We start from the raw sequence: 18,895 nt of genomic DNA, 5'->3' as shown, positions 1-18,895 counted from the left end.
GTCTGGGCCAATGTCACAGAAGTAATGAGTGCCAAAAGTGGGACTGGAATCTAGGCCTTCAGGGTTTTCCTTCAACATGCCACCCACACATAGTGCAACAAAACTACAAACCATAAAATTAATCCCAGAGAAGCTATTTCTACTATACCTCCATTCATTCAACAAGTGTCTATCTAGCACCTACTATGCCAAATGCTGAACCAGAAAGAGAGATAAAAGCTCAACAACTCTATGTGCTTTTTCAGGAGCTTTGTCTCTTTCTTCTTATCCTCATTTCCCGGAGTAGCCTGGACTTTCCTGCTTAAATTGTCCAAAGTAAATGTATTAGTCCATTTTCACACTGCTGATAAAGACACACCTGAAACTGGGAATAAAAAGAGGTTTAATTGGACTTACAGTTCCACATGGCTGGGGAGGCCATTTCAAAACCAATCATGCCTTCCCAACAGTCCCCCAAAGTCTTAACTCATTTCAGCATTTGCCCAAAAGTCCACAGTCCAAAGTCTCATCTGAGACAAGGGAAGTCCCTTCCACCTATGAGCCTGTAAAATCAAAAGCAAGCTAGTTACTTCCTAGATACAGTGGGGGTACAGGTATTAGGTAAATGCAGCCATTCCAAATGGGAGAAATTGGCCAAAACAAAGGGGTTACAGGGCCCGTGCAAGTCCTAAATCCAGTGGGGCAGTCAAATTTTAAAGCTCCAAAATTATTTCCTTTGACTCCAGTTCTCACATCCAGGTCACGCTGCTGCAAGAGATGGGTTCCCATAGTCTTGGGAAGTTCCACCCCTGTGGCTTTGCAGGGCACAGCCTCCCTCCTGGCTGCTTTCACAGGCTGGCATTGAGTGTCCACAGCTTTTCCAGGTGCACAGTGCAAGCTGATGGTGGATCTACCATTCTGGGGTCTGGAGCATGGTGGTCCTCTTCTCACAGCTCCACTAAGCAGTGCCCCTGTAGGGACTTTGTGTGGGGGGCTCCAACCCCACATTTCCCTTCCACACTGCCCTAGAAGAGGTTCTCCATGAGGGCCCTTCCCCTGCAGCAAACTTCTACCTGGGCATCCAGACGTTTCCATACATCTGAAATCTAGGCGGAGGTTCCCAAACCTCAATTCTTGACTTCTGTGCACCCGCAGGCTCAACACCACATGGAAGCTGCCAAGGCTTGGGGCTTCCACCCTCTGAAGCCACAGCCCAAGCTCTGTGTTGGCCTTTTTCAGCCACGGCTGGAGCAGCTGGGACACAGGGCACCAAGTCCCTAGGCTGTATACAGCATGAGGACCCTGGGCCTGGCCCACAAAACCACTTTTTCCTCCTGGGCCCCCAGGCCTATGATGGGAAGGGCTGCCATGAAGGTCTCTGACATGGCCTGGAGACATTTTCCCCATGGTCTTGGGGATTAACAGGTTCCTTGCTACTTATGCAAATTTCTGCAGCCACCTTAAATTTCACCTCAAGAAAATGGGTTTTTCTTTTCTACTGCATTGTCAGGCTGCAAATTTTCTGAACTTTTATCCTCTGTTTCCCTTTTAAAACAGAATGCTTTTAACAGCACCCAAGTCACCTTTTGAATGCTTTGCTGCTTGGAAATTTCTTCCACCAGATACCCTAAATCATCTCTTTCAAGTTCAAAGCTCCACAGATCTCTAGGGCAGGAGTAAAATGCCACCAGTCTCTTTGCTAAAACATAGCAAGAGTCACCTTTGCTCCAGTTCCCAACAAGTTCCTCATCTCCATCTGAGACCACCTCACCATGGACCTTATTGTTCATATCACTATTAGCGTTTTTGTCAAAACCATTCAACAAGTCTCCAGGAGGTTCCAAACTTCCCAACATTTTCTTGTCTTCTGAGCCCTCCAAACTATTCCAACCTCTGCCTGTTACCCAGTTCCAAAGTTGCTTCCACATTTTTGGATATCTTTTCAGCAACAACTCACTGTGCTGGTACCAATTTACTGTATTACAGACTAATACAGTTTTCACACTGCTGATAAAGACACATGAAACTGGGAACAAAAAGAGGTTTAACTGGGCTTACAGTTCCACATGGCTGGGGAGGCCTCAGAATCATGGCAGGAGACAAAAGGCACTTCTTACATGGTGGCAGCAAGAGAAAAATGAGGAAGAACCAAAAGTGGAAACCGCTGATAAACCCATCAGATCTCGTGAGATTTATTCATGATCACGAGAATAGACCAGCCCCCATAATTCAATTACCTCCCCCCTGGGTCCCTCCAACAACACGTGGGAATTCTGGGAGATACAATTCAAGTTGATATTTGGGTGGGGACAGAGTCAAACCATATCAGTAAACATGACAAAGGCTTGAAGTCACAGCATGCAATTTCAGGCACTGTGATGAAGGCATCCAAAGGACACTTTTTAAGTCCTTCCTTAAATCTTTGGCCTGCTGAATACTGTAGGGTAGAGTAGTGAGCTGTGACTCTGCTCTGCTCAGAAAACATGATTTAGTGACACTGGAAGGTGATATATTTAATGTCATAAATGACTTTTCTTTCCCATCGTCCAGATGTCTAGACCACATATGTGACTCAGTAACCTCCTTCCAGCACCCATCTGCCTCTCTGGGTCCATGCAAATCACTGAATCCCCCTCTTGCCCACCCAGGTCTGAACACCTAAGCAGAAAAATTTACAGAGGTGCTTCCAAGAGGCCGGAAATGGCAATCTTATCCAAAATTTCTCCTTCCTGAAATATCACCATTCTAGTTTTATTATTTATAATAAGTATTGATTTCTTCATTCCATTTATTTATCACCATTCTAGTTTTATTCTTTTACAATAAGTATTGATTTCTTCATTCCATTTATTTTAAAAATGTGAATGCTGTTAGAAAAAATAGTGTGGGAGTTTCTATTGCCTTCATGCAAATTTATTTACTATGGGATTTACTTGTTTACCAGGAATTTCTAGAAAGAGAGGAGGAACAGGGCAATGTGACTTGAATGGGATCCTGAGAAAGCGGAGGCCCATAGAACATTCAGAGGCAGGTAGGAGACAGCAAGAGAAGGATCGCCACAGACAAAGCTCTCCAACTTCGTGGCTTTGCCAAAAGGAGCTCTGAAACTAAGTTTATTCTTGGCTCCTGAAGACATAATGCTCCCTGGGCAATTTTTCTTCTTTTGTTGTTGTTGTTGTTTTGGGGTTTTTTGGATAAAAATATCTAAAGAAAATGAAATCAATGGCTCAAAAAAATATCTGCAATCATATGTTCAATGCAGCATTATTCAAAATACCCAAGCTATGGGATTAACCTAAGCATCCATCAACAGATGAATGGATACAGATACATATATGCAATTGAATATTATTCTGCCATAAAAAAGAAGGAAATCCTGTCATTTGCGACAACATGGATGAACCTGGAAGACATTATGCTAAGTCAAATGAGCCAGACACAGAAAGACAAATACTGTATAATCCCGCTTACATTTAGAATCTAAAAAAGTCAAACTCATAGAAACAGGGAGTAAAATGCTGGTTGCCAGGACCTGGGGACTGGAGAAAGTGGGAGGATGTTGATCAAAGGGCACGAACTTTCAGTTATAAGATGAGCAAGGTCTGGGGATCTAATGTACAGCATCGGTGGTGATGAATGTGTTCATTAATTTGATTATGATAATTATTACAATGTATACTTATATCAAATCATCATGTTGTATAATTTTAATGTATTCATTCTTTATCTGTCAGTTAAATACTTAAAAAGAAGCAAATAAGTGAACAAATATTTTGTAAAAGTTAATTCTTAATGTAAAATGAAACTCTGGCTTCTATGGGGGAAATGCATGAATAATTTTGAGTATGAAAATTTCCAGCTGCCTCTAACAATTAAACACTTAAAAAGAAACAAATAAATGAACAAATGTTTTTTCAAAAGTTCATTTTTACTGTAAAATGAAACTCTGGCTTCTACAAGGGAAATACATGAATAATTTTGGCTATGAAAATTTCCAGCTGCCTCTAAGAAATTTCTACCTGCATTACCATAAACTAAAATAAATGATCACTCCCAACACCTACCAATAAACATTCAGTTTTTCCACAAATCCACAATTTAGTCTAGGCCCTTGGAAACTTCTTTGATCCATTATTTTTCTTTTTCCTTCTTCTTTCCTTCCTTCCATATCTGATCTATCACTGATGACTGACTGTCCAAACCATCCAATTTGTTTTATTCCCTGCGATTACATTCTTTTCATTTCACCCCTGGTTTACAGCTACCACCTCAAGATTGCATTTCCTGCCTCTGGTCCAGTGGTTCTCCACCTTGGTTTAGCCTGGGGAAATTGAAAAAATAAGGATATCTGAAAGCCACCCACAGAGATTCTGATTTAATTGGTCTGTGGCGCAGCCTGGGCATTAGGATTTGTTTGTTTTTAATTGTGGTAAAATACATATATCATAAAATTCACCATCTTAACCATTTTTAAGTGTACAGTTCAGTAGTGTTAAGTACACTCACACTGTTGTGCAACCAATCTTCAGAACCCTTTTTATCCTGCAAAGCTGAAACTCCACATCCATTAAGCAATAACTCTCCATTCCGTCCTCCCCGCAACCCCAAGTAATCACTGTTCCACTTTCTGTTTCTATGAATTTGACTACTCTAGGTACCTCATACAACTAGAATCCTACAGTTTTTATCTTTTTATGACTGGCTAATTCATTTAGCCTAATGTAGACATATGTACGAAATATGTACATACCATATTTTGTTTATCCACTCATCTGTCAATGAACATTTGGATTGCTTCTAATTCTTGGCTATTCTGAATAACGCTACTGTGAACATGAGTATGTAAATATCTCTTCAAGACCCTGCTTTCAATTCTTTGGGGTATATACTCAGAGTGGATCACTGCCTTTGGCCTTCCAAATGCCCATAAAAGGCAGCCATAATTTGCTCTGCTGTAGACAAATGACATCAGGAATGACTTGAGAATATTCTACCTGGCCTCGCTCCAGGATTTCTTTCATCTAAAGGGGTGCGCTTTCTCTTCCCCAAGGCTTTTTGAGTCTGGCATCACCCTTTCTTGAGCATGGACAGTGTGCACAGCTACACACTGTTCCAATGCAATGGAAGCAGGGCTTGAGCTGAGACACAGATGTATCTTCACCGATGGAAAACATGGAGAAGGTAAGGACAGATCAGAAAAGGTGGCAAGCAAAACCCTGGCACTCTGGGTTGGAGGGAGAGTTCCTACATCAATAATTTAAGGGCTTCAGAGCCCCTGAGCACTGAACAGATTATTTTGCCCATTCCTCATTGATAATTAAAATTGCAAGCAGTTTTAAGGTTTAGACTGTAAAATGGGTAAAATGAAATCTTACCATGTTTTGGTTTTCCCTATGATATATATCAATTTTGATACTTTTATATACATACACATACACACATGAACATACACAAAAACATCTAAGCATGTGTATTAACTATTAGATATATATATCAAATGTTAAAACTTTTTCTTGCCATTGTTTCCTTATTTGACAGCCTCCTCTCTTGCCAGTGCCCACAGCCATGTTGACTTTGTCCTCTGGGTCACTCAATACTGTCTGTCCCTCTGATGAGGACAAGGATTAAAACTTACTGGTTCAGGATCCGTACCCAACTCAAAGAAGCCTGAAGGACATTTTCCGGCCCTACACATACTCGACAGGGTCTAAGAATGAGACATTATGACATAGTCTTAATACTTTAAGTACTAAGTTCAGGGTACTCTCCCAGACATCACACCATAGGATCCCGAGGTGAGGAGACACTAGGATAGACAAGGAAACTGAAATCCAGTCTAAAGTCACATGGCGGCTGGGCGCTCTGGCTCACGCCTGTAATCCCAGCACTTTGGGAGGCCAAGGCAGGCAGATTGCTTGAGGTCAGGAGTTCAAAACCAGCCTGGCCAACATAGTGAAACCCTGTCTCTACTAGAAATACAAAAATTAGCTGGTCATGTTGGCGCATGCCTGTAATCCTAGCTACTCAGGAAGCTGAGGTAGGAGAATTGCTTGAACCCAGGAGGTGGAGGTTGCAGTGAGCTGAGATAGTGCCACTGCACTCCAGCCTAGGTGACAGAGCAAGACCCTGTCTCAAAAATAAAATAAAATAAAATAAAGTCACATGACAAATTAGTGTTGCAGCCTGGTGTCCTGCCTCAGACAACTGCTCTGGACCACTGGGCTGGTGGCTCAGATCCCCTGCCCCAGCTCTCCCATCTGCCTTTGAACAGCAGGGTTCAGTCTGCCCAGCCGTCAGCCAACTGAGCTCTCAGTAATCTAAGCCCTACAGGAAATAGGAGCCTCAACCCCCCTTCTCAGGACACTTGTAATCCAGAGGAGTAGAGAGGATGCACATAATGAAAAGAGACAGGAACACAAATTGTTTTAAATACATAATCATACACAAAACCAGTTGCAGCTGGTACATAGGGTGGTAGGGCTGCTGCAGGGGTGGGTGGAGCTGGTCAGAAAGAGGCAGGCTCTGAGTGGAAGGGGGCGGGGGAACATGGCTCAGAGAAAGGCATGCTACCCTCCCTTTGAGCAAGAAAAACAACTGTCATCTAGAAAAGTTCCAAAGCCCAAGAAATACAACATGGAGAAAAGAGGTCTGTGGATCAGGAAGGGGGCATCTTCCCAGGACACATGATGGTAGTCTAGGCAAAGGTTGGCAATTGCTAAATGTCACAAACTCATCAGTGAGCTTTTAGATTTCTATCTAGAGGCAACCAGAAGCCATGGAGACAGTGGCTTTTCCTTAGGGGTACACTGGGTCATAGCTCCCCTATGAGCCCTAAGAACTGGCCCACTTTGAGGGTAGCCTGTGGTGAGGCCAACATTTAAATAGATTCTTCAGTGTAATAAATAATAGGGTAATGATAGGGTCTAAAATCATCAAAATAATCTTATACAAAAGGGAAACATTTTTAAAATTAACCTAAAGATCTAAATAGGGTAGGAAAGCAGGTTGCCTCAAACGTATCCTTTCCTGGCTTTGAACTCTCCACACACATTCAAGTCAGCAAGACCTAGAGAGACAAGGCATCTTGACAGAGGGAACAGAAGATTCGAGTCTGCTCCTGATTGTCAGACCAGGTCAAGTTCTCCAAGGGGACGCCACACTTCTAAATACTCCTCCCACTTGTGGCTGCTTGTTTGCTCTCCTGTTCCTGGATGGTAAATTCTTCCAGGGTAAGAACCTGTCTGTCTTATTCTTAGTCAAATGCCGCCCCCCGCCCCCACCTACCCACCCACCCACCAGCAGTTTCCACAGGCCTGGCACATCCTAAGTGCTCCATAATTATTTGTTAATTGATTTTCTGAATTGCTGAGCAAGTCACATTCCCTCTTTGAACCTCAGTTTCTTTATTTATCAGCTTGAAAATCTGAGCTATATCTGATAGTCCAAGAATTTAACTTCACTATGTTTGTGGCTAGCATTTCCCCAAAGGCAATGGGCTGAGATGAGGCATGCCCAAGACAGGAGACAGCCGCGGGCCCTACTGCAGCCTCCCCCATGTGTTGCAGTCCCCAACACCAATCTCAAGGGTAAACCTCAGGGAGATGCAGGGGACATACGAGAGGCCAGGAATCAATGGGGAAAGACTCAATTGCAAGTTAGGAGACCTAGATCTAGCCCTGGTTCTGTTACTCCTATCTGTGACCCCGAGAAAGTCACTGTAGGCCTCGTATTTCCTAATCCATAAAATGACTGGGTAAGTCCCAGTGAAATTTCCCTCCAGATCTCAGATCTTTTTTGTTTTATTTCTCTTCAGAGCCAAAGTTGCTCTGTCAGAGCCCTGCCAGCCATAAAAGAGACTTGAGCCTGTTGTTATTGTTAATATTCTCAGGATCTCCTGAGCTCCAGATTGGCACATTTTCTTAAGGATGTGAATGATTGAATCAACCAGAAGGAAAGAGACTCAGTTTCCTCTAACCTAAGCCACATTAGCCTAACAGAAACACAAGAAAAGTGTAAGGGCTTCAGTAGGGAAAATTTTGAATATCCAATATAATCCCTCCCCAAGCTGGAGTCACTGCACTTTTCAGTTTTTGCATCTGTGTTGTCACTGGGGAGTTATCTGGCTATATCTGTGTTTTAACATCTGTCAGCTAAATCAGAGACCTAAATGCAAAAATTGTAGGTCTCAGAAGCACCATGTGGTTTTTGACACTCCCTGAATGACACAGGGTCAAGAAAGCAATAAAGGAATTGCCATGAGACCCAATATAACATTTTCATCAGCAACATGGCCCTTGTTCCAAAAAGCCTTTGCTCCAAAAAGAAAGAATATGTACCCATTTCCTCCAGAACCATATTTGGAAATCTCAAGGGAGCAGACCATACAAACTGAAGCATCTGGGATGAACAAATGCCTTTCTATTTAAAGAGCATCATGTCTATAGACATAACAGAACCAACACCCATGAGCATCTACTCCAGGTATGAGTAAGCATCAACTTAAAGTGAGATATGTGTGCTTTGATATCTGGGATGCAATAATGCAGGTATCTCAGCTATGTGGACATAAATTTATGGAGGACTGGTTCCTAGGGTCCTACTGCTTTAACCAAAGGTCGCTCTTTCAGCTTCTTTTGTTTTACAGATAAAGAAATTGAGCTGAAAGGTGGTGGAGTGACAGGTCAGCTCCAACAGTCTAACGAATGTTAACAGCAGGATGAGAAATCACAGATTTCTCAGGATATCATATAAAAACTGAGTTAGCAAACCACTCTTCCCCATGCAAAGTATAATGTGGTGTCAATGTCTCACAACCCCAGGGAGCCTACCAGCAAATTCACATGACAAGTCTTCCACTGGGACAAGGGTAACATCTCCCTCCCTAAAAGGAACCAAAGTTTTAGTATTACCTACTAATTCTATGCAGGATCTCTCTTGGCATAAGAATATGAATGTGATAGCTAAAGTCAGGCTTCTGTTTCAAAGGCTGTTTGCTTAAATGAGGGTTTCTGGGTCTCTTGGCTTTTCACATATTTTGAACTCCACGCCTGATAGCCATATTCAGTAGAAGGCCTTGCTTAAATGCTTATTCCAGACCCATGAGGATTCCATACGAATGTTTTCATTGTTCTTCCATCTTTGGACAGCTAAAGCTCATTCACTCACTTTGACATGTAATTGTTTATATGAAGTCCTTACTACAAAGCATTCATTGTTATAAGCTCTTTACAAGTGTGGCCTCAATTTAATCCTCATGACAGTCTTATGGGGTAAGTATAATTTTGTCATCCCATTTTACAGATATGGAAACTAAAGGGACAGACAGGTTAACTTACCCAAGGTTAAGTAACTCACCAAGCTGATAACTGATTGAGTCAGGATTTGAACTCAGGCTTTTCTCCACTAGAAAGTAAGCTCCATGAGAACAGAGACTGTTTTATTGACTACTGTATTCTCAGCCATCCACGTGGTACCTCAGATATAGTAGGTGCTCAATAAATATTTGTTGAATGAATACACTGTACATCCTCCTCAAACCAAAGGAATGACCCAGCATCACAAGCATCAACTTGAACCAAGAGTAAATTGCATAGAGGAGCATTTCAGGAGAAAATTCTTCATGCAACCGCCAGGCTTTGCATAAAGAATGCCAAGTCCCATTGTGTCTGCCTGAGAAGAACTGGGAGAAATCCTTTTGACCTATTTCTTCCAAGCTGCCCCTGAGCCCCCCCTTCTCCCAGGCCACCCTTACTAGGTCACTGCTGAAACTGGGTCAGTGTTTAAACACTGCAGTCAGCTTATAACGCTTTAATCATTAAAGTTTACTCTATCATCTGCACGTTAAAGAAAGAAACTACTACTTCAAATCACAGCACCCACACTCACCTTTAGGCTTTTCTACAAAACCATGTTAAGACACAGACTTACAGTTGCCTCCTTTTTATTACAAAGCAGCTCTTCCAGAACTGGACTGAAGCACATGAGGCTTCATCTCTCCACTCCTGACCCTTCTTCACAGGGCTGCCTAGCTCTTGTCTTCTGCCATTCTCCCAGGCTCCTTCCTAAATTAAAATTTTGGATTATGCAGACTCTAATTCTTATTTAAAATAAAACCTAAATTACTACCTTATGTTTGGGGCAAGTCAACACCCCGTCTGGCATCTCTCATTTCTGTGTGAGATTTGAACAAACTCACCCGGCACAAGTGGAAAATTGGCCTTGCATCACATACTCTGTTGGGATCACCACATTTGGAATTCTAGGTTTATTCTTCCACAGAGTCAAATTTAGCCCAACCCTAGAGAACGGCTCTGTGCACTCTGACATTCAAAATAATATTTGCTAAAAAGCGTGGGGGTTTGCAGGCAACTTGAGCTGCAGCAAGAGGCATGTTATTACTGACTCAACTCCTACATGGGTTCCATCTTAGTCATCAGACACATGGTCACGTCCTCAGCTTCATTTCACAACCTACCCCCTTTTTTTTCAATCCAACCACAGAGGACACAGGTAGGTTTTGCATAGTTGTTGTTTTGTTTTATGAAAGCGAAAGCATAAGTAAGCCATTATGATTATAGTATTTTATTTTAAGGAAATCTCACCCAAGGTAAGACAAAACTTATATACAGCTATGCCTTGGATAAATGGGAGTAATGATGATTGCCCCATAGTGACCAGGTCTGAATAAGGAAGTAGCAATCTTAAATATTCTCTGTGGTTTAAAACCAAATTTCCTACCTGAACTTGATTTCCCATTGGATTTGTCTCTTCTGCCACTTTTTACCATTCACCAGCCACCAGGCAGACATCACTGACAAGGATAATTTTTCTTTGGCTGTAAAGATTGAGCCTCATTCAGGTTACCTCAAGGAAAAAGTAGACTTATTTTAAAGATAAATGGCCTAGGTCTGCCTCAGAAACTATCAGGATCCCAGGCAGTTACTTCTTTTCTTTCTTTAATCACATCTCTCTCTACATGTGAGTTTCATTTTTTTCCCTTTACCACTGATATCTTGCACATGACCAAAATGGCTGCCTTAACTATCAGTCTACCTATGACCTTTTTGGCTGGCTGGCATAGGCTTCAGTTTCCCATCTTCTGATTCTGAAGGACTCATAATATCTGTGTAGGCCAGTGCACACAGAACCTGGTAACTGGTCAGTCCAGGCGGTAGACATTTCTGGATGTGAAGTCAAGGGACCAACCAAGTCTAATAGCTGGGGAAGGTATGGAACAGGGGTAGGTTGAAGGAACAGACAGGGTGAAATTGTGTTGTATATAACACAATTATTAAAGACAACAGGGACTGAGGGTGAGCAAGCAATACTGGGCATCTCAAGTACAAATGTATAAAAATGTTTGTTCTCATTGAGGGCACACTTGATGACAGCCATCATTTAAAATTAAGATTTCATATATTTAATACTACTATTTTTTTAACCCTCCCTTCTTCTTAAGAGTAAAATTGAACAAGCTGGGCAAAAATTTTAAGTAGTAAGTCTAATAATGCTTTGAAAGGTCTGAAAGTCTTTGATCAATGCAGAATAATGTATGAACTCCTGACTTTTTCAGAAAGCTGTTTGTCAGCGAACATCATTGTGTCCCCTCCAAATTATCCCAACATTACAAAGAACCTAAAACGTGTAAGATGTACACAGTTTGAAATAAAATCAATAAACAACGGTTAATGTTTCTCACCACCTTTGTTTTACAGACTGCACCTACCTCCTGCAGCTCATAAATGCTCAGAAAATAAGAATGTCCACTGGCAATTCTATCAGTTTGTGCATGCCAATTCTTGACACTCTCCCCAATTTTCTTTCTGATATTAAGAATAATGTTTACAATGTGATAACAGCACATTCCTAGTGTGAATGTGGCTAACAACCATAAAAGCAAACACCTAGGGCCATCTCTGTTGAATACGCTTTACACGATTGGTCCCCATGGGATAAAGTAGCCCAGTGCTCAGTGAGGGAACTGTAGTATAAGTATCCATTGACCTGCAGCTGAACTTACCACTTGCTGTTTTTCTCTTATAATCTAAATCTGGAAATGTGCTGTCTGGTCAGCAGTGCACTACCAAGTCATTCAGCAAAATGCTCCAGATGCCATAAAAGCGTGCCTGGATGTTAGAAAATGAACTTGTAAAATATAGTCTCAGGATTGTGCAAAGGCTGTATTTCAGACAGCCAAAATGCTTCTGCCGAGACACCTTTGTCATGCAGCCAGGCAGCAGCTGTGTGTATTGTAGACGCTGTGGCTGTGAGTCTGTCTGTGGTGTCACAGCTGGCCCTGCCTCTGACCTGCGTTGTCACTGAGCACCCTCAATGGGACAACATTCTGAATCCATCTCACTGGTCACTGGCAGCTGAGCTAGGGCCAGTTTCTCCGAAACTCTGAAAGTTTCAAATCGACATTCTCTGTGGTCTAATTTCGCAAAACACATCACCACTATCCAACCATCGGCAAAGGGAAAACACCCAAATCTTATATGACACATCTTACACGATTTGAAAAAGAAAAAGGCAACTTTTTGAAAGACACTGTAGGCACTATTTTGAAGGAATAATCGTGTTTTTAAAAATACCATGTATTCAATTGTTAAAGCTGATCTTTTTTTTTTTTTTTTTCAGACCTGGGTCTTGGTTTTAATTTAATCTTAGGTTGATTAGTTGGTTGTTTTAGTCGGTGGTTTTGTCTTTTGTTTTTTAACAAATACTTTAGGTTTTTTTTTTTAGTACAGCTATCTCTGTATTTATCAGTATCTATAAATTATATTCTTTATCCTCCATAAACTTTTTTTTTAATTCCACCTCTTAATTTTGTTCTCAACTCAACTTCTGTCCACCACCACCACCCCATCACTTTTTGCCTTCAGTATTAGCCTTTTAACTGGTCTCCCACTCCACCACTGCTCCCAAAATCCATTCCATATGTTGCATTTAGAGTATCATTTGTTTATTTTGAGACGGGGTCTTATTTTGTCACCCAGGAGTACAGTCATACTCACTGTATGTAGGAGCATGGTCATAGCTCACTGCAGCCTTCAACTCCTGGTCACAAATGATCCTCCCAGCGTCCCGAGTGGCTGGGACTACAGGTGCACACCACAGGGTCTCTGTTATGCTCAAGCTGGTCTCAAACTCCTGGGCTCAAGCAATCCTCCTGCCTCAGCCTCCTAAAGTGCTGGGATTACAGGTGTGAGCCACCACACCTGGCCCAGAGTATTGTTTTTAATACATATCTAGCCCAGACACCTCCATGCTTAAAAGTTTTCAATGCCTTCCTAGCTCCCTTTCTACTTCTCAGTGTAATCTCACATTTTCCCTCTCCAACTGCCCATGCAGCACCTGCCTCCACACCTCAGGCCTCAGTGGTCTTTTGTCAGTTCCTCCCAACTCCTTGTCCCCTTCAGACATGGGAGCATCCCAATGCCATTCCCCCTGCTGGAAAAGCCCATCCCTCCTCTTCACCAAAGGTTCTCCTACTGGTCCTTCCTCTTGGCTTCACTGCCCTGCCTCAGAAACCTTCCCCAATTGCCAACTCAGGTGAGATCCTGTTATATGCTCTCAAAACATCCTGTTTTTCATCATACTCACTATCATAATGGTAATCCATCATGCGTGCAATTCACTGTTGAATGTGTGGTTTTGTGCCTGGCTTCACCCTAGTCTCTCCCAGATGCCTGACATGACAGGCACTCAGTAAATACCTGCCGCTTGTGGAGTACATCACCTTTACAGGATACAATAAAAGTTTAAAAGGACAACTCACTATGTTTCACACATGTTGGTTTGGAAGGGTCTGAGAAAGGGACTCTCTTTTTTTTCTAATTTTAATTTTAGGTTTAGGGGTACATGCGAAGGTTTGTGACATAGATAAACACATGTCATGAGGGTTTGGTGTACATATTACATCACCACTGATGAGAATGCTCTTTCCTCAGGGCTTCCTGTCACCCTGGACATAAATTACCCAAGTCTGGCTGAGAAGCTGACCGGTGGAACTTACAGTACAAAACTCAACTAGGCAAACTATGCAAGAAATCACAGGTTTCTAAAGTTAGAAGGAGCTTCAAGATTGTATTTATCTCGAGGAGTTCATGTCGAATAATACAATAGGCTCTTAGTTATATTTTTTCTCTGTCATTTATTTTTTTTAAACGGGGATCACTCTGTTGCCTAGGCTGGAGTGTAGTGGTGTGATCTCAATTCACTGCAACCTTCACCTCCCAGGTTCAAGCCATTCTGCTGCCTCAGCCTCCCAAGTAGCTGGGATTACAGGCACCTGCTACTTTGCCTGGCTAATTTTTTTGTATTTTTAGTAGAGATGGTGTTTCACCACGTTGGCCAGGCTGATCTCAAACTCCTGACCTCAAGTGGTCCTCCGCCTCGTCCTCCCAAAGTGCTGGGATTACAGGTGCAAACCACCGCGCCCGGCCAGCCTTTTTTCTAAGCAATCCTTTTATTTTAGAACACTTACATGATTGTGATGGTAGTACAGAGTTCTCTTACGTGAGCTTCCCCTTAGTATAGTTTATTTGTCACCATTAATGAGCCAATATTGATGCATTATTATCAATGAAAGTAGAGACTTTACCCAAAATTCCTCAGTTATCACTAATGTCCTTTTTCTAACCCAGGATACCATATTTCATTTTTTTGTCATTTCCTTTGGCTGTTCTTGGTTGTGACAGGTTCTCAGGTTTTCCTTGGTTTTGATGACCTTAACAGTTTTGAGTATTAATGATCAGGTATTTTGTATACTGTTTCTCAATTGGTTATTTAAAAATTGGGACATAACTCACATGTCATAAAACTGACCCTTTAAAGTATACAATGCAGTGGTTTTTAATACATTTATATAGTTGTACAACTGTCACCGCTACATGATTCCAAAATACTCTCATCATATCCAAATAAAACCCAATACCCATTAGCAGTCACTCACTATATCCCTATTGCCCAGCCCCTATCAACCATTAATCTGCTTTCTATCTCTATAGATGTGTCTATTCTGAACTTTTCAGATAAGTGGCATCATATGACATGTGTCTGACTTTTTTCAATTAGCACGATGTATTCAAGGTTCACCCATGTTGTAGCAGATATGAGGACTTAATTCCTTTTTATGGCTGCATAATATTCCATCATATGGATATACAACACTTTAGTCATCGCTTGATGGACATACGGTTGTTTTTACTTTTTGGCTATAATAAATGGTGCTGTTATTGACACTGGTGTACAAGCTTTTGTGTGGACATATATTTTCAGTTCTCTTGGGTATATATGTAGAAGTGGAATTGTTGAGTTGTATAGCAACTCTGTGTTCAAGTTTTTGAGGAACTACCAAACTGTTCTCCAAAGTAGCTGCAACATTTTCATTCCCACCAGCAATGTATGAGAGTTCCAACTTCTACACATCCTTATCAATACTTGCTAATGTCTGTGTTTTCTATTTTACCTATTCTGGTAGTATTAGGCAATATCACATTGTAGTTTTGAATTGCATTTTCCCAGTATCTAATGATGTCCAGCATCTTTTCATGTGCTTATTGGTCATTCATATACTTCTTTGAAGAATGTCTATTCAAATGTATTTTCCATTTTTAAAATTGGGTTATTTGTCTTCTCATTGTTAAGTTGTAACAGTTTTTCATATTCTGGCTACAGCTTTATCAGATGTGAAAATATTTGCAAACGTTTTTCCAATTGTGTGAGTTTATTTTCACCTTCTTGATAGTGTCCTTTGAAATTCAGAAGTTTTAACTTTTGATTAAGTTCAATTTATCTATATTTTCTCTGCTTATACTTTGGCTGTCATATCTGAGACCATTACCTAATCCAAAGTCACAAAAATTTAAACATATTTTTTTCTATGAGAATTATATTTTTATCTCTCATAGTTAGGTTTTTGATACCTATTTTCAGTTATTTTTCACATATTGTGCAAGGTAAGGCTCTAACTTCATTCTTTTGCATATCAATATCAAGTTGTTCCTGCACCATTTGTTGAAAATACTATTCTATCTCCAGTGATTTGTCTTGGCACCCTTGTCAAAAATCAATTGACCATAAATGTCTGAGTTCATTTCTGGACTCTCAGTTCTATTCCATTGATCTCTGTATGTATGCTTATACCACATAATCTTGATTACTGCAGCTGTGTATTAAATTTCAAAATTGGGAAGTGTGAATTATCTTTGTTTTACTTTGTCAATCTTGTTTTGGCTGCTCTAAATCCCTTGCATTTCCATATAAATTTTAGGACCAGCTTGTTAATATCTAGGGGAAAAAAAACCACTGAGCTTTTAATAAGGATAACACTAAAACTGTAGATAAAATTGGAGAGAATGACCATCTTAACCATGTAAAAATGTTAAGTCTTCCAATCCATAAACCTGAAATATTGCTCCATTTATTTAGGCGTTCTTTAATTCATTACAACCATGTTTTGTACTTTTAAAGGTAAAAGTCTTGTACTTCCTTTGTGAAATTTATTCCTAAGTATTTTATGCTTTTTTATCCTCTTTTAAATGGAATTCCTTTCCAGCCTGGGCAATATAGTGACACCTCGTCTCTAGGAAAACATTTAAAAATTAGTCAGTCAGGGTGGTGTGCACCCGTATTCCCAGCTACATGAAAGGCTGAGGCAGGAGGATCGCTTGAACCTGGGAGGCAGAGGTTTTCAGTGAGCCAAGATCATGCCACTGCATTCCAGCCTGAGCAACAGAGGTAGACCCTGTCAAAAAAAAAAAAAAAAAGGAATTGCTTTATTAAATTATTTTGAATTATTTATTGATAGTGTATAAAAATACAATTGACCTTTGAACAACTAGGAATTGGAGTACTGACCCCCTTTCACAGTCAAAAATCTGCATGTAACTTTTGACTCCCCAAAAACTTAACTACTACTAATAGCCTGCTGTTGAAGGAGTTCAAGACCAGCCTGGGCAACATTGCAAGACCCTGTCTGTACAAAAAAGAAAAAAGAAAACTTAGCCAGGTGTGGTGGCACACACCTGTAATCCCAGCACTTTGGGAGGCCAAGGCAGGCAGATTACTTGAGCCCAGGAGTTCCAGACCACCCTGGGCAAAATGGTGAAACCCTGTCTCTACAAAAAAATATAAAAAATTGGCCAGGCATGGTGGCATGCCCCTGTAGTCCCAGCTATTGGGGAGGCTGAGGTTGGGAGGATCACTTGAGCCCAGAAGCTCAAGGTTGCAGTGAGCCATGATTCCACCACTGCACTCCAGCCTAGACGACAGAGCAAGACCCTGTCTCTAAAAATAAAAAGAAAAGAATAAAAGAGAAAATCACAAGAGAAAATACACTTATTATTCATTAAGTGAAAGTAGATTATCTTAAAAGTCTTTATCTTTATTGTCTGCATGTTGAGTAAGCCAAGGAGGGAGAAAAAGGAGGTGTTGGGCTTGCTATCTCAGGGATGGCAGAGGTAGAAGAAAATCATATAAGTGAACACACAGTTCAAACCTATATTGTTGAAGAGTCAACTGTACAATTGATTTTTGTATATCCATCTTGTGTCCTGTAAATTTGCTGAACTGTTTTATTTGCTCTAATAATTTTTTTTTGTTTTTTTTTTTTTTTTTTTGAGACGGAGTCTCGCTCTGTCGCCCGGCCAACTTTTTGTATTTTTTAGTAGAGGCGGGGTTTCACCGTGGTCTTGATCTCCTGACCTCGTGATCCGCCCACCTCGGCCTCCCAAAGTGCTGGGATTACAAGCGTGAGCCACTGTGCCCGGCCTCTAATAATTTTTCTTAGATACAAGATCATGCTATCTACAAAGAGAGATCATTTTAATTCTTTCCTCCCAATGTGAATGCCAATTTCTTTTTCTTGCCTAAGTACTCTGGCTAGAACTTCCAGGACAATGTCAAATAAAAGCAGTGAAAGTGGATATCCTTGTCTGATCCTAATCTTAGGAGGGAAGTTTTCAATCTATCATTATTGAGTATAAGTATTAAGTATAATGTTAGTTTTGAGCTTTTTGTAGATGTTCTTCATCAGTTTGAGGAAGTCCCCTTCTGTTCCTAGTTTGTTGAATGTTTTTATTATGAAAGGGTACTGGATTTTGTCAAGTGCTTTTCCTACATCTATTGAAATGATCATAAAATTTTTTAACTTTATTCTATTAATGACACATACATTGATTGATTTCAACATGTTGAACCAGCCTTGCATTCCTAGAATACATCTCACCTACTTATGGGTATATAAACCTTTTCATATGCTTCTGGATTTGGTTTGTTTGTGTTTTGTTGAGGATGTTTGCATTTATACTCATAAGAATTATTGGTCTATAGTTTTCTTTTTTTGTAATGTCTTTGTCCAGTTTTGGTATTAGAATGAGTGGATAAGTGGGGTTTTTCTGGAAATGTTTGTGAAGAATTGGCATTCTTTAAACATATGGTAAAATTTACTGGTGAAGCCACACAGGCCTAGGCTTTTCTTTGTGGGAAGTTTTCTGATTATTTACCCAAACTCTTTCTTTGTTATAGATCTACTCATCTTTTCTATTTCTTGAGTCTATTTCAGTAGATTGTGCCTAAGAATTTGTCCAATTTATCTAGGTTATCTAGCTTGTTGACATACAATTATTCATAGTGTTCCTGTATATTTCTTTTTATTTCTATAAGGTTGGTGGTAATGTCTTGCCTTTCATTCCTGACTGCAGTAATTTGAGTCTTCTCTCTCCTCTTCTTGGTCAATCTAGACAAAAGTTCATTAATTTTGTTGATCTTTCAAAGAACTAACTTTTGGTTTTGCTAATTTTCTCTATTGTTTTTCTGACCTCTGTTTCCATTATTTCCACTGTAATCTTTATTAATTCCTTTCTTTTGTTTGTTTTGGGTTCAGTTTGCTTTTCTTTTTCTAGTTTCTTAAGGA

This window comes from Symphalangus syndactylus, chromosome 15 (assembly GCF_028878055.3).
Source record: "Symphalangus syndactylus isolate Jambi chromosome 15, NHGRI_mSymSyn1-v2.1_pri, whole genome shotgun sequence".
Taxonomy (NCBI): domain Eukaryota; kingdom Metazoa; phylum Chordata; class Mammalia; order Primates; family Hylobatidae; genus Symphalangus; species Symphalangus syndactylus.
Note: the sequence above shows the minus strand (reverse complement) of the source record.